Source organism: Phoenix dactylifera, chromosome 2 (genome assembly GCF_051530095.1).
Source record: "Phoenix dactylifera cultivar Ajwa chromosome 2, Ajwa_hap1_PhDact_Kaust_v1.1, whole genome shotgun sequence".
NCBI classification, from domain to species: Eukaryota; Viridiplantae; Streptophyta; class Magnoliopsida; order Arecales; family Arecaceae; genus Phoenix; species Phoenix dactylifera.
Window position 1 is genome coordinate 21888477 of NC_143191.1, and position 13168 is coordinate 21901644.

The window sequence follows — 13168 nt, forward strand, 5'->3', positions numbered from 1 at the left end:
GGATTTCCACCAACCAAAAGCTCTCTAGAGTGATTACACGAAAAAGAAGGAAGAAGTGCATTAAAGTCGACTCTCCAACTGTCTTCCTCACATTCAAGGCTCTCCTCCTGACAGCAAGTCTACATCAAATTCAAGAGGAGTCAAAGAGTTTGAAAAGCCCCTTCCTCCATCTCCAAAATCAGTTTGAGGGCTTCTTACTCTTCCTTGCTTAAATTGTTTAAATACGCTTTTGAGAAGCTTCCTTTTTGTTTGTGTCAAACTATTTGTTACTTACTTGATTCAATCAAGGGATTGAATCAAGGGTGTTAAGGTTTGTTGGTGAGCCAAGGTTAAAACCAACGGTGTAAGGGTTTGATTGTGATCCCGAGAAAACAATCAGGTGGTTCTAGTTGGTGTGCCTGTGAAAACCGACCGAGTTCATTGTGATCTCGTAAAACAACAAGTTGGGTTGTGAACTTGTAAAACAACCGGCTGTAATCCGAGGGATTATAGTGAACTCCCAAGTGAGGCTTGGGAAGTGGACGTAGGAGCAAGGGTTAGCTCCGAACCACTATAAAATTGCTTGTGTTTGTGATTGTTTCATTGTCTCTTCCTTTCCCTTCATCCACTACATATAGCAACTAATTAATCCACTCGCAAAAGTTTTGATTAGTTACTCATAAAGTCTTTTAATTGCAATAATTATTTTAAAACCCAATTCACCCCTCCTCTTGGGTTGTCTATCTGGGCAACAAGTGGGACATTTGCGAACGCATCGTGACCCCTCCACTTACCTGGGAGCTTACTTGGTCAACTCGGTTCATTAGACCGGATTGGAGGCTTAGGTGCCCTCTTCAAACCAGTTAGGAGCTGTCTAGTGATTTTGGAACAAATACAAGGATTGATGTGTTTTTCTTTTATTGCATGCTTGACTGATCAAGTACTAGTGTATGCAAGGGAGTCGTTCTAGAGTACGTGACCTATTACCTTTTGACCCCGAAATAGAATGGACCCTTAGAAATATTCGAGCTGAGATCAGAACAATAGAATCATTCCCACTGTTGCCCAGATAGACAACCCAAGAGGGGGGGGTGAATTGGGTTTTTAAAATAATTTGGCTAATTAAAACTTTGTGGATGATTAATTAAAAACTATAGCAAGTTATTTAATTAAAGCCTAGTGCTGTGAGTAATGTGCGGGGAAGAAGATGAGAGACAATGCACTACAAACACAAAGTTTTATAGTGGTTCGGAGCTAACCCTTGCTCCTACGTCCACTCCCCAAGTCTCACTTGGGAATTTCACTATAACCCCTTTGGATTACAGCCGGTTGTTTTGCAAGCTCACAACCAAACTTGTTGTTTTACGAGCTCACAACGAACTCGGTCGGTTTTCCCAGACTCACCGACTAGAACCAACCCCGATTGTTTTTCCGGGCTCACAATCAAACCCTTACACACGTTGGTTTTAACTTGGCTCACCAACCAACCTTAAACCCCTTGATTCAATCCCCCGATTGAATCAAGTAAATACAAGAGATAGAAGAAAACAGAAAATAGCTTCTCAAAAAGCAGATTTAAAACAATATAATCGTAAAGGAGTTAGAAGCCCTCAAACGCTTTTAAGCTGGTGAAGAGGTATGGCTTCTGGAACTCCGGTCTCCTCTTGAAAGAGTGGTCGACTTGAATGCAGGAGGAGGAAGCTTTGATTGTTGGGAAGAAGTTGTTGGAGCAGTAAATGCAGATCTTCCCTTTTTCGTTTAAGAGCACTTGGAGAGCTTGAAAACTTGAATGCTTGGAGTGAAATATCTGTTCCCTTCCTTGCTACAGTCCTCTGTGGCTATTTAAGCCAACCCCCACGGAAACTAGCCGTTACTCTGCTTTTTCTGGCCGTTCTGCACACTCTGCGCAGCCTGACAATATGACCGTTGGTGGGTTGGAGTCGACTCGCGCGATCAGGAGTCGACTCGGCTGTAGCAGGAGTCGACTCACGCTTTTCCGGAGTCGACTCGGCAACTGTTCCAAATTTGAATTAAAGTTGCCGTCTTGACTGGGAGTCGACTCGTCTTGACCTGGAGTCGACTCGCCAACTTCTGGAGCTGACCTGGCAATTTTGGAGTCGGCTCATCCACTGAAGTCCGTGGATCCAATTTTGAATTTTGTCCACTCGAGTCGACTCGACTGTCCTGGGAGTCGACTCGAATCTCAGAGCCCGAACTTCCGATTCTCTGTCTTTTGGCTCATCCAGTCTTGGAGTCGACTCGAACTTCCTTGGAGTCGACTCGGCTCTCAGTTTCCGAAAGTTGGTCTTCTGCCTTTTGACGTGAAGCTTGTCTCGGAGTCGACTCGAGCTGTCTGTGAGTCGACTCGAATCTCAGAGGCAGTAACATGGTCTTCTGTCTGTTGATGGTCGCTCAGTCTCGGAGTCGACTCGCGTACTGCGGGAGTCGACTCGAATCTCAGAGTCCGAAAATCGTTCTCTGACTTTTTCCTTGTGTTCCTCTGAGAGTCGACTCTTACCTTCTTTGGAGTCGACTCGAGCTCGTGCCAGTGAACTTGATACGCTTGGAGTCGACTCGTGATACTCGGGAGTCGACTCGAGTCTCAGACTTTGGTTCAGCAGACTTCTTACCTTATCCAAAATACTATGAACCAAATCTAGAGACACTTGGACAGGATTTTCACTGAAACACTCAATTGAATTCATTAGTAATCACAAGATATACTCAAATGCTTTGAGCTCATCAAAATCAAATGGGGTTTTAATCAATCACTCCACAATCTCCCCCTTTTTGATGATGACAAAACTTTGAGTATATGTAAAATGAATTGCTCATAAAACAATGAAGTAAAATCCATAAATGAATTCAAATGTCTGATAATTTAATTTATCCAAGTTTGAAAGGAGTGAAACATTAAATTTCGGAGTTAAAGCTCCCCCTTTCATTTGGAATTATATAAGCCTTCATATTATGCAATCAATTGTTTGGCTTATATGTCATTAATGATTTAGCTTGATTAAAATTTAGATTCTCCCCCTCAACATATGCATTCAACTATGTTTTGATTCTCTGAATTTCCTTTTAATGCTTTGAAGTTTTTGAACTGAATTTTATCTTTTTAGAGGGAAAATCTGTCAATTTGTTCTTGAGTAGGATTCAGCTAATCTCCGAATATCCCTTGAATAGATTCTGGAGATTACTCCATTAGGAGCCCCAAAAGAGAGATAATGAGCCTCGAGGTACCGAATCCACTTAGAACAAATTTGAGTGTATTTTTAAGAGTTTATCTTTTTATTTATTTCCATTGATTTCTTTTACATATTTTTTCATATTTCTCCCCTTTTACACATTTTATACATATTTCTCCCCCTTTTTGTCATCATACCAAAAAGGAGGTAATCACACACAATCAATCATAAAGCAAAGCACATAATTGAAGATAAAATGTCTACTCATTGTATTGATATGAATGTGAATACATGTGAGAATACAATAAGTAAAGCAAAGCAAGACAAAACACAACTCAAACACATCTATGTCCTCCTCGAGGATGAAGCTCCCCCTCTCGAAGATGCATCTCCTCCTCTGGAGGATGTGGCACCTCCTCTCGAGGATGGTGCTCCTCCTCTCAATCGGCTCTGCTCCATGAGGAGGGTGACTGCATCTGTCACATGTCCGAGCTGCGTGATAATAGACGTGGTGGCTCTGCTATGTGTAGTGGAGAGCTCTGTCACCGACGCCTGAAGCCCAGTCACCGATGTCTGAAGTGCGTCCAGCTTGTCGATGAGTACATTCGCCAAGCGCTCGGCCCCCTCGGTGGTGGTGTGCATGTCACGACCTATCTCCTCTCGCATCTGTCGAGTGGAGCTCGTGACCTCACTCATGCTGTGGAACTGGGCCTGGACCAAACTCCGGACATTGTAGATCTCTTCCCGTACATGAGCCGTCATGTCAGTCACGGCTGTCAAGGAAGGGACCAACTGAGAAGATACGGGTGCAGGAATGGGGGCAGGCACCGCACCTCGGAGCTCCCGAAGCAGCTCATCCCTCAGATCTCGGACGATCTCCTGCCGCAGCTCCCGGAGCTGCTCTGTATCAATACGGACCTCCATAGATGGTGGAACTGAGGAGGAAGGTCCGGCAGAGGTGGTAGGAGCAGGAGGAGTGGATGGGAGGTCTGGATGGTCTGGAAGGTCTGAGCAGTGAGAGTGGACTTCCTAACCCAGATCCCTTCTCTCTTCCGAAACCCCATCCTGTGCATAGTCCCCGTACATAAGCGATCAGTCCATCGCAAGGCACGAGAGGGTTCCCTCTCAGGAATGGAAATCTCGTACTGCCTAAAAAGAAGAGTGAATAACATCCCGTATGGGAGTGAGAGCCTAGGTCTATCTAGGGGCTCACACATATACCTATAAATGAGCTTTGGGAAGTTGATCGGGGTGTCCTGAAGGATATAAGACATGATAGCTAAGTCCCTCTCATTCACAAAATCAAATCTCCCTATCTTAGGGAAGATGGACCTGGACAGAATGCTCAAAAGGATTCTCACTTCAATAGGAAGTGAGCTAGCAGATACCTCATCTAGGGGGGACTGAGGTGGATGCCCTAAGACGACCGTAAGGGCCGCAACTCTATCCTCAGGGTGTGCGGGAGCCACCCCTACTAATGGAAGGTGAAGGATATGGGCAATGAGGTCCTCTGTGACACGCAACGGGACACCTACTACCGTGCCCTCGATACCTCCATCTCCCCGATGGACGGTACTGTCAAACTCTTGAACTAGGCCAGGATAGGTGGGAAGGTCCAAGGTGAGGAAGTACTCTAGGCCCTGGGCTCTAAGCCTATCGCCTATGGTGAACCCCTCCCGGGAGAGATAGTCGAAATCGACAAACCTCCCAGAGGTGACGGCCTTCCCGGCCAACGGCCTAACGAGAACCACCCTAGGCGGGGAACGATCCGGAGGTGGTTGCCTCGCGGGATCGTGCCGCGCCTTGGAGCGCCGCTCGGGACCGGCCTCGGGACGGGACCTCTTCCTAACGACGGTCTTACGAGGCATCTTGACCTAAACGGGAAGAAAAATACCTAGAGGACGGTGAAGGACCGACAGAGGAAGCTCGGGACGGACCGGAAATGACCTAGGAACGGACGGAAACTCAATGTCCGGCGAAAAATCGACGGAAAAAGGGCTTGGAGATGATCGGGGATGACCTAGGAGTCGGCTCTAGGGCTTTGTGAACAGTGGCGGCTTGAGGAAAAGTGTTTGCGAAACGACAAACCTAGGGTTAAAAAGTCGGATCCCGACTGCGAGTCGACTCCCCTGAGTCGCGAGTCGACTCGACCTCGAGTCGACTCCAGAATATGCGCGAGTCGACTCCCGACAGTGTGCGAGTCGACTCCCCCTCAGCTGCCAACTTTGCGAGTCGACTCCCGCAAATGCGCGAGTCGACTCCCCCTTAGGAGCCGGCTCTGAAACTTACTCGAGTCGTCTCTAACCTTGGCACGCACCTAAAAACCATGCCATAATCGTGCCAAATGAGGGAAAATCACCTAATTAAGGACTGATTTGATGATCACTGCATAGAAACTCTATTTTAACCTCATTCTAATCATCAAAATCAATTAATCTAGTGAAAAACCCCACTAGGATGGATCAATCACTCCTAATCCCCTTCTAAGCACACTAAACCTCTCTTCACTTACGGGTTTTGTAAAAATGTCTGCTAATTGATTATCAGTACACACAAATTGGAGTGACACATCACCATTCAATACATGATCTCTTATGAAGTGATGTCTTATCTCAATGTGTTTAGTTCTTGAGTGTTGAATTAGATTTTTAGTGAGATTTATGGCACTTGTGTTATCACAATTAATGGGGATTTTATCTTGTTTAATGCCATAATCTTCTAATTGTTGTTTAATCCATAAGATTTGAGCACAACAACTCCCGGCTGCAACATATTCAGCTTCTGCAGTGGATAATGCAACCGAGTTTTGTTTCTTGCTAAACCATGAGATTAGATTTTCTCCTAGAAATTGACAGGACCCGCTGGTACTTTTTCTATCAAGCTTACATCCAGCGAAGTCTGAATCTGTGTACCCTATTAAGTTTAGGCTAGATTCTTTAGAGTACCACAGCCCTATGTTCTTAGTTCCAATTAAGTATTTAAAGATTCTCTTAACTGCAGCTAGGTGTGATTCTTTAGGATTAGCCTGATATCTAGCACACATGCACATACTAAACATAATATCAGGCCTACTTGCAGTAAGATACAGTAAAGAACCTATCATACCTCTATAAAGTTTTTGATTTACAGATTTACCTGATTCATCTTGGTCTAACTTACATGATGAGCTCATGGGGGTGCTGATTGACTTGTTTCCCTCCATATCAAACTTCTTGAGCATCTCCTTGATATATTTTGCTTGATTGATGAAGATGCCTCCTTCAGATTGTTTGATTTGAAGCCCGAGGAAGTAGTTCAGCTCTCCCATCATGCTCATCTCAAACTCACTCTGCATCAAATCAGCAAATTCCTCGCAGAGGCGATTGTTAGTAGCACCGAAAATAATATCATCAACATAAATCTGTACTAATAACATATCCTTATTTTTCTTTTTCAGAAATAATGTTGTATCTACATTTCCCCTAGAGAATTCATGTTCTAATAGGAATTTACTAAGTCTCTCATACCATGCTCTAGGTGCTTGTTTTAGTCCATAAAGTGCTTTGTTCAGTTTATACACATGATTAGGGTATTGATGATTTTCAAAACCAGGAGGTTGTTCTACATACACCTCCTCATTAATAAACCCATTTAGAAAGGCACTCTTTACATCCATTTGATATAGTTTGAAGTCCTTAGAGCATGCATATGCTAATAGAAGTCTAATTGCCTCAAGTCTAGCTACGGGAGCAAAGGTTTCATCAAAATCTATGCCTTCTTCTTGATTATAACCCTTTGCTACTAGTCTAGCCTTATTCCTTATAACAATTCCATTTTCATCTAGCTTATTTTTATATATCCATTTAGTACCTATAATTGGATATTCAGAAGGTCTCTCCACTAGATCCCAAACCTTGTTTCTAGTAAATTGATTTAGTTCTTCTTGCATTGCATTTATCCAATTTACATCATTTTCGGCTTCTTCTATATGTTTGGGCTTAAAGTGTGAAACAAAAGCTAGATGATTATTCAAATTCCTAAGGGATGCTCTAGTCCTAACCGGTTGTGATGGATCATCTAGAATTAGTTCCTTAGGATGCCCGTGAGCATACCTCCAAGCTTTAGCTAGCCCATGATCCACTATAGGATCTTGGTTTGACGATTCTCCTTCAATCAACTTTTGATTATCATCTTATAATCCCATCTCATCTATCTTTTCTTCAAGTATTTCAATATCATCATCAAAATTAACCTTCTTACTAGATGAGATGTCACTAGAGTCATCAAAAACAACATGTATAGATTCTTCTATAACTAGGGTTCTTTTATTAAAGATTCTATAGGCTTTACTAGTTGTAGAATAACCTAGGAATATTCCTTCATCAGATTTATGATCAAATTTCCCTAGATTATCTTTCCCATTATTATGTACAAAACACCTACATCCAAAAACATGAAAATAGTTAACTTTTGGTTTTCTGTTTTTCCACAGTTCATAAGGTGTTTTCTTTATAATGGGTCTTAATAAAACTCTATTTAATATATGGCAAGAAGTATTAATGGCTTCTCCCCAAAAGTACTTAGGGAGGTTACTTTCACATAACATCGTTCTAGCCATTTCCTCTAGAGTTCTATTCTTCCTTTCCACAACTCCATTTTGTTGTGGTGTCCTAGGTGCAGAAAAATTATGGGTTATCCCCTTTTTACTACAAAATTCATCAAATAATTGATTTTCGAATTCGGTACCATGGTCACTTCTAATAGCTATGACTGAAGACTCTCTAGCATTTGTTACTTCCTTATGGAACTTTTTAAACATTGAAAATGCTTGGTCCTTATGTGCTAAAAACATGACCCATGTGTACCTAGAGTAATCATCTACTATGACTAGACCATATTTATTTCCACCTAGGCTTGTTGTTCTAGTTGGACCAAATAGGTCCATGTGTAATAATTCTAGAGGCCTAGAGGTAGAGACACATTTTATGGATTTAAAAGAGTTCCTAGATTGTTTGCCAAATTGACATGCTTCACATATTTTGTTCTTTTCAAATTTTAATTTTGGCAAACCTATCACGGAGTCTCTTTTAACTAATTTAGTTATTGTGTCCATGCTTGCATGACCTAACTTACGGTGCCATAACCAACTAGCATCATTATCTTTAGTTTCATTTACAACTAGACATTGGTTATGTTTTGCAAGATCTTCTAGGTCTACAACATATACATTTCCACGTCTAATCCCTTTAAAAACTAAGCTATTATCATTAGGATTTGTTATAATACATAGTGATGGTTTAAACATAACATCATATCCTTTATCACATAATTGACTGATGCTTAACAAGTTATGCTTAAGACCATCAACATATCTAACATTATCTATAAAAGTAGAAGGGGTGATTTGAACTTTACCAATACCAATGATGTGACCTTGGTTGTTGTCTCCAAACGTCACAGCACCTCCCTTCTTAGCTTCAAGGGTGAAAAATTGGTCTTTATCACCCGTCATGTGCCTTGAGCAGCCACTATCCAAATACCAGCAATTTTTGTTGACCTTGGCTGCAAGACACTCCTACACAAGTAAATCATGTCATCTTAGGTACCCAAGTTTTCTTGGGTCCTTCATGGTTAGTCAAGTTGGTTCCTTTTGGAACCCATACCCTTTTAATTTTTCTTTTAGTTTTACTTTTCCTAAAATTACATACATTTGCTTTATGGCCTACTGTACCACAACAAAAGCAGGTTATTTTCTTAGTTTTTGTTTCCCCAGCTTTAACAAAGAAGTTACTAAGAAGTTTTTGCTTATTCCTTGGTTTATATCCTAAACCGGCTTTATTAAACACTGCACGTTGACTATTTAGTATCATGTTTAATTTTTCAGAACTATAGGTAAATCTTTCAACTAAGGGTTTGTATTTGTTAAGTTCTTTAGTTAGTGTCTGATTTTTGGCTTTTAGATCATTAAGTTCTTTAGTAAGATCCTTATCTAAGGTTTGTTTATATTTTTTAAGTTCTGAAAATTCCTTAGTTAGTTTTTCATTTTCTTTAGTTAAGGTGTTGGTCTTTTGAGTTAAAAGTTGGTTGCTTGTTTTAAGTTCTATATTTTCTTTGGTGATTAAATCCTTATCCTTAACTAATTTATCGTATTTATGTAGGTATGATTGATTAGTTATTTTCAGTTCTTTATTCTTAAGATTTATAGCCTTATATTCTACCATTAATTCATTAAATGCATCATAAAGTTCATCAAAAGAAAAATCAGGATGCGTGTCGGAAGTTACCTCGTTTTCGTTGGCCATGAAACAGAAATTGGCCTTCTCTTCTTGTTCATCATCTGATGAGGAGGATGATGAGTCGGAGTCCGATAGGGTAGTGACAAGTGCCTTTTTCTTCTTGTACTTACTCCCCTTCTTCAGTAAGGGGCACTCCGCTCTTATGTGACCCGGCTTCTTGCACTCGTAACAACCAATCCCCTCATTTTCCCTTTCCTTACCTTTGTCTTTGCAGTAGGAATTTGAGGGGCCTCTCCTTTGATGATAGGACTTCTTGTGGTTGATGAATTTCTTGAACTTGCGCACAAGAAGAGCCTCACCACCATCTTCCTCATCTTCTTCTTCTTCACTGCTGCTGCTGCAAGACAAGTCCTTGTTAGAAGATGTAGATTTAAGGGCTATTACCTTTTTCTTATGGGAGGACTCTTCCTCGTTGTGTTGTTTCATGGTGAGCTCGTGCGTCATGAGGGATCCAAGAAGCTCCTCAAGTGGTAGCTTGTTCAAGTCCTTGGCTTCTTGGATTGCTGTCACTTTAGCTTCCCACGACCTCGGTAGACACCGAAGGATTTTCCTAACAAGCTCACTGTTAGTATAGTTCTTGCCAAGGCTTTTTAGACCATTGACAATATCAGTAAACCTAGTGAACATGGATGTGATTGTTTCATTTGAATCCATTTTAAATAGTTCATATTTATGAACCAAGATGTTTATTTTGGATTCCTTGACTTGATTCGTGCCCTCATGGGTCACTTCAAGTCTGTCCCAAATTTCTTTTGCTGAATTACAAGTTGAAATCCTATTGAATTCATTACGGTCTAAGGCACAATAGAAGACATTCATTGCTTTAGAGTTTAATTGTGCCTTCCTCATGTCATGTTCATCCCAGTCCATTTCTAGTTTAGGTACCTTAACACCATCTACGTAAATGGATGGGATGTATGGCCCATTTACTACAATGGACCACATCTCATAGTCTTGGGCTTGGATGAATATTCTCATTCTAGCCTTCCAGTATGAGTAGTCAGATCCATTGAAGAAAGGGGGTCTTTGGGTGGACTGACCCTCAATGTGAGAAGATCCAAATGGGGTTGTCATTTTGATCTTTTAACTCTTGAGTGGAAGAGTTTTTGGCTCTGATACCACTTGTTGCCCAGATAGACAACCCAAGAGGGGGGGGGTGAATTGGGTTTTTAAAATAATTTGGCTAATTAAAACTTTGTGGATGATTAATTAAAAACTATAGCAAGTTATTTAATTAAAGCCTAGTGCTGTGAGTAATGTGCGGGGAAGAAGATGAGAGACAATGCACTACAAACACAAAGTTTTATAGTGGTTCGGAGCTAACCCTTGCTCCTACGTCCACTCCCCAAGTCTCACTTGGGAATTTCACTATAACCCCCTTGGATTACAGCCGGTTGTTTTGCAAGCTCACAACCAAACTTGTTGTTTTACGAGCTCACAACGAACTCGGTCGGTTTTCCCAGGCTCACCGACTAGAACCAACCCCGATTGTTTTTCCGGGCTCACAATCAAACCCTTACACACGTTGATTTTAACTTGGCTCACCAACCAACCTTAAACCCCTTGATTCAATCCCCCGATTGAATCAAGTAAATACAAGAGATAGAAGAAAACAGAAAATAGCTTCTCAAAAAGCAGATTTAAAACAATATAATCGTAAAGGAGTTAGAAGCCCTCAAACGCTTTTAAGCTGGTGAAGAGGTATGGCTTCTGGAACTCCGGTCTCCTCTTGAAAGAGTGGTCGACTTGAATGCAGGAGGAGGAAGCTTTGATTGTTGGGAAGAAGTTGTTGGAGCAGTAAATGCAGATCTTCCCTTTTTCGTTTAAGAGCACTTGGAGAGCTTGAAAACTTGAATGCTTGGAGTGGAATATCTGTTCCCTTCCTTGCTACAGTCCTCTGTGGCTATTTAAGCCAACCCCCACGGAAACTAGCCGTTACTCTGCTTTTTCTGGCCGTTCTGCACACTCTGCGCAGCCTGACAATATGACCGTTGGTGGGTTGGAGTCGACTCGCGCGATCAGGAGTCGACTCGGCTGTAGCAGGAGTCGACTCACGCTTTTCCGGAGTCGACTCGGCAACTGTTCCAAATTTGAATTAAAGTTGCCGTCTTGACTGGGAGTCGACTCGTCTTGACCTGGAGTCGACTCGCCAACTTCTGGAGCTGACTTGGCAATTTTGGAGTCGGCTCATCCACTGAAGTCCGTGGATCCAATTTTGAATTTTGTCCACTCGAGTCGACTCGACTGTCCTGGGAGTCGACTCGAATCTCAGAGCCCGAACTCCCGATTCTCTATCTTTTGGCTCATCCAGTCTTGGAGTCGACTCGAACTTCCTTGGAGTCGACTCGGCTCTCAGTTTCCGAAAGTTGGTCTTCTGCCTTTTGACGTGAAGCTTGTCTCGGAGTCGACTCGAGCTGTCTGTGAGTCGACTCGAATCTCAGAGGCAGTAACATGGTCTTCTGTCTGTTGATGGTCGCTCAGTCTCGGAGTCGACTCGCGTACTGCGGGAGTCGACTCGAATCTCAGAGTCCGAAAATCGTTCTCTGACTTTTTCCTTGTGTTCCTCTGAGAGTCGACTCTTACCTTCTTTGGAGTCGACTCGAGCTCGTGCCAGTGAACTTGATACGCTTGGAGTCGACTCGTGATACTCGGGAGTCGACTCGAGTCTCAGACTTTGGTTCAGCAGACTTCTTACCTTATCCAAAATACTATGAACCAAATCTAGAGACACTTGGACAGGATTTTCACTGAAACACTCAATTGAATTCATTAGTAATCACAAGATATACTCAAATGCTTTGAGCTCATCAAAATCAAATGGGGTTTTAATCAATCACTCCACACCCACCTTTTGAGATGGCTGAAGAACAACCCAAAATCCTGAGGGAGTACTTTACTCCCACTATTTACACTTCCCCATCTTGCATTCGATTACCTAAAGTAGCAGCTGTACAATATGAAATAAAGTCTAGTGTGATCCAAATGCTCCCATCTTTTTATGGGCTCACCAACGAAGACCCATATAAACACTTAGATGAATTTCTTGAGATTTGCACCACTGTCAAGATTCAGAATTTTACTGATGATGCTCTAAAACTTAGATTATTCCCCTTCTCCTTTAAGGATAGAGCCAAGAAATGGCTGAATTCTTTAGAAGCCAATTCGATTCGTTCCTGGGATCAAATGCAACAAGAATTTCTTAAAAAATACTTTCCCATAGGAAGAACGAACCAGTTTAGACGTGCCATTACAAGCTTCTCCCAAACCGAGGAAGAAGAATTTCATGAAACTTGGGAGAGATTTCGGGACTTAATCCGTAAATGCCTACATCATCAAATACCTAAATGGCAGCTAGTGCAATGTTTCTATGACGGATTGACTGAACGAAACCGTCAGATGATCAATACTGCATGTGGGGGGACTTTTATGCTTCAAAATGAGCATGAAGCATGGCAATTATTTGAAAATCTTAATGAAACCTCCCTCCACCATACTTCCTGTTCTCGTCAAGCACCTCCGAGTTCTCAAAGAAAAGGGACCATTTGTGAAATAAGTCATTCTATGGACCTGTCTAGCAAGGTAGATGCATTGTCCCATAAGATTGACCAACTGATGATAAGTGGGCATTTCATTAACTCTTCTCAAGCACAAGTGTGTACTATCTGTTCTAGCCCATCCCACCCTATTCATGAGTGCCCCTCAGCGCCCCAATTCCCCGAACTTGTG

The 13168-nt window shown here is 42.0% G+C and overlaps 1 non-coding gene across 1 annotated transcript; it reads right to left on the reverse strand.

Moving 5' to 3' along the window:
* Positions 1 to 12674: 12674 nt before the first annotated feature.
* On the reverse strand, positions 12675 to 12780 carry LOC120107879 (small nucleolar RNA R71). The gene has a single exon (XR_005509485.1). It is a non-coding gene; the product is annotated as a small nucleolar RNA R71 (small nucleolar RNA).
* Between the last annotated feature and the right edge of the window lie 388 nt (positions 12781 to 13168).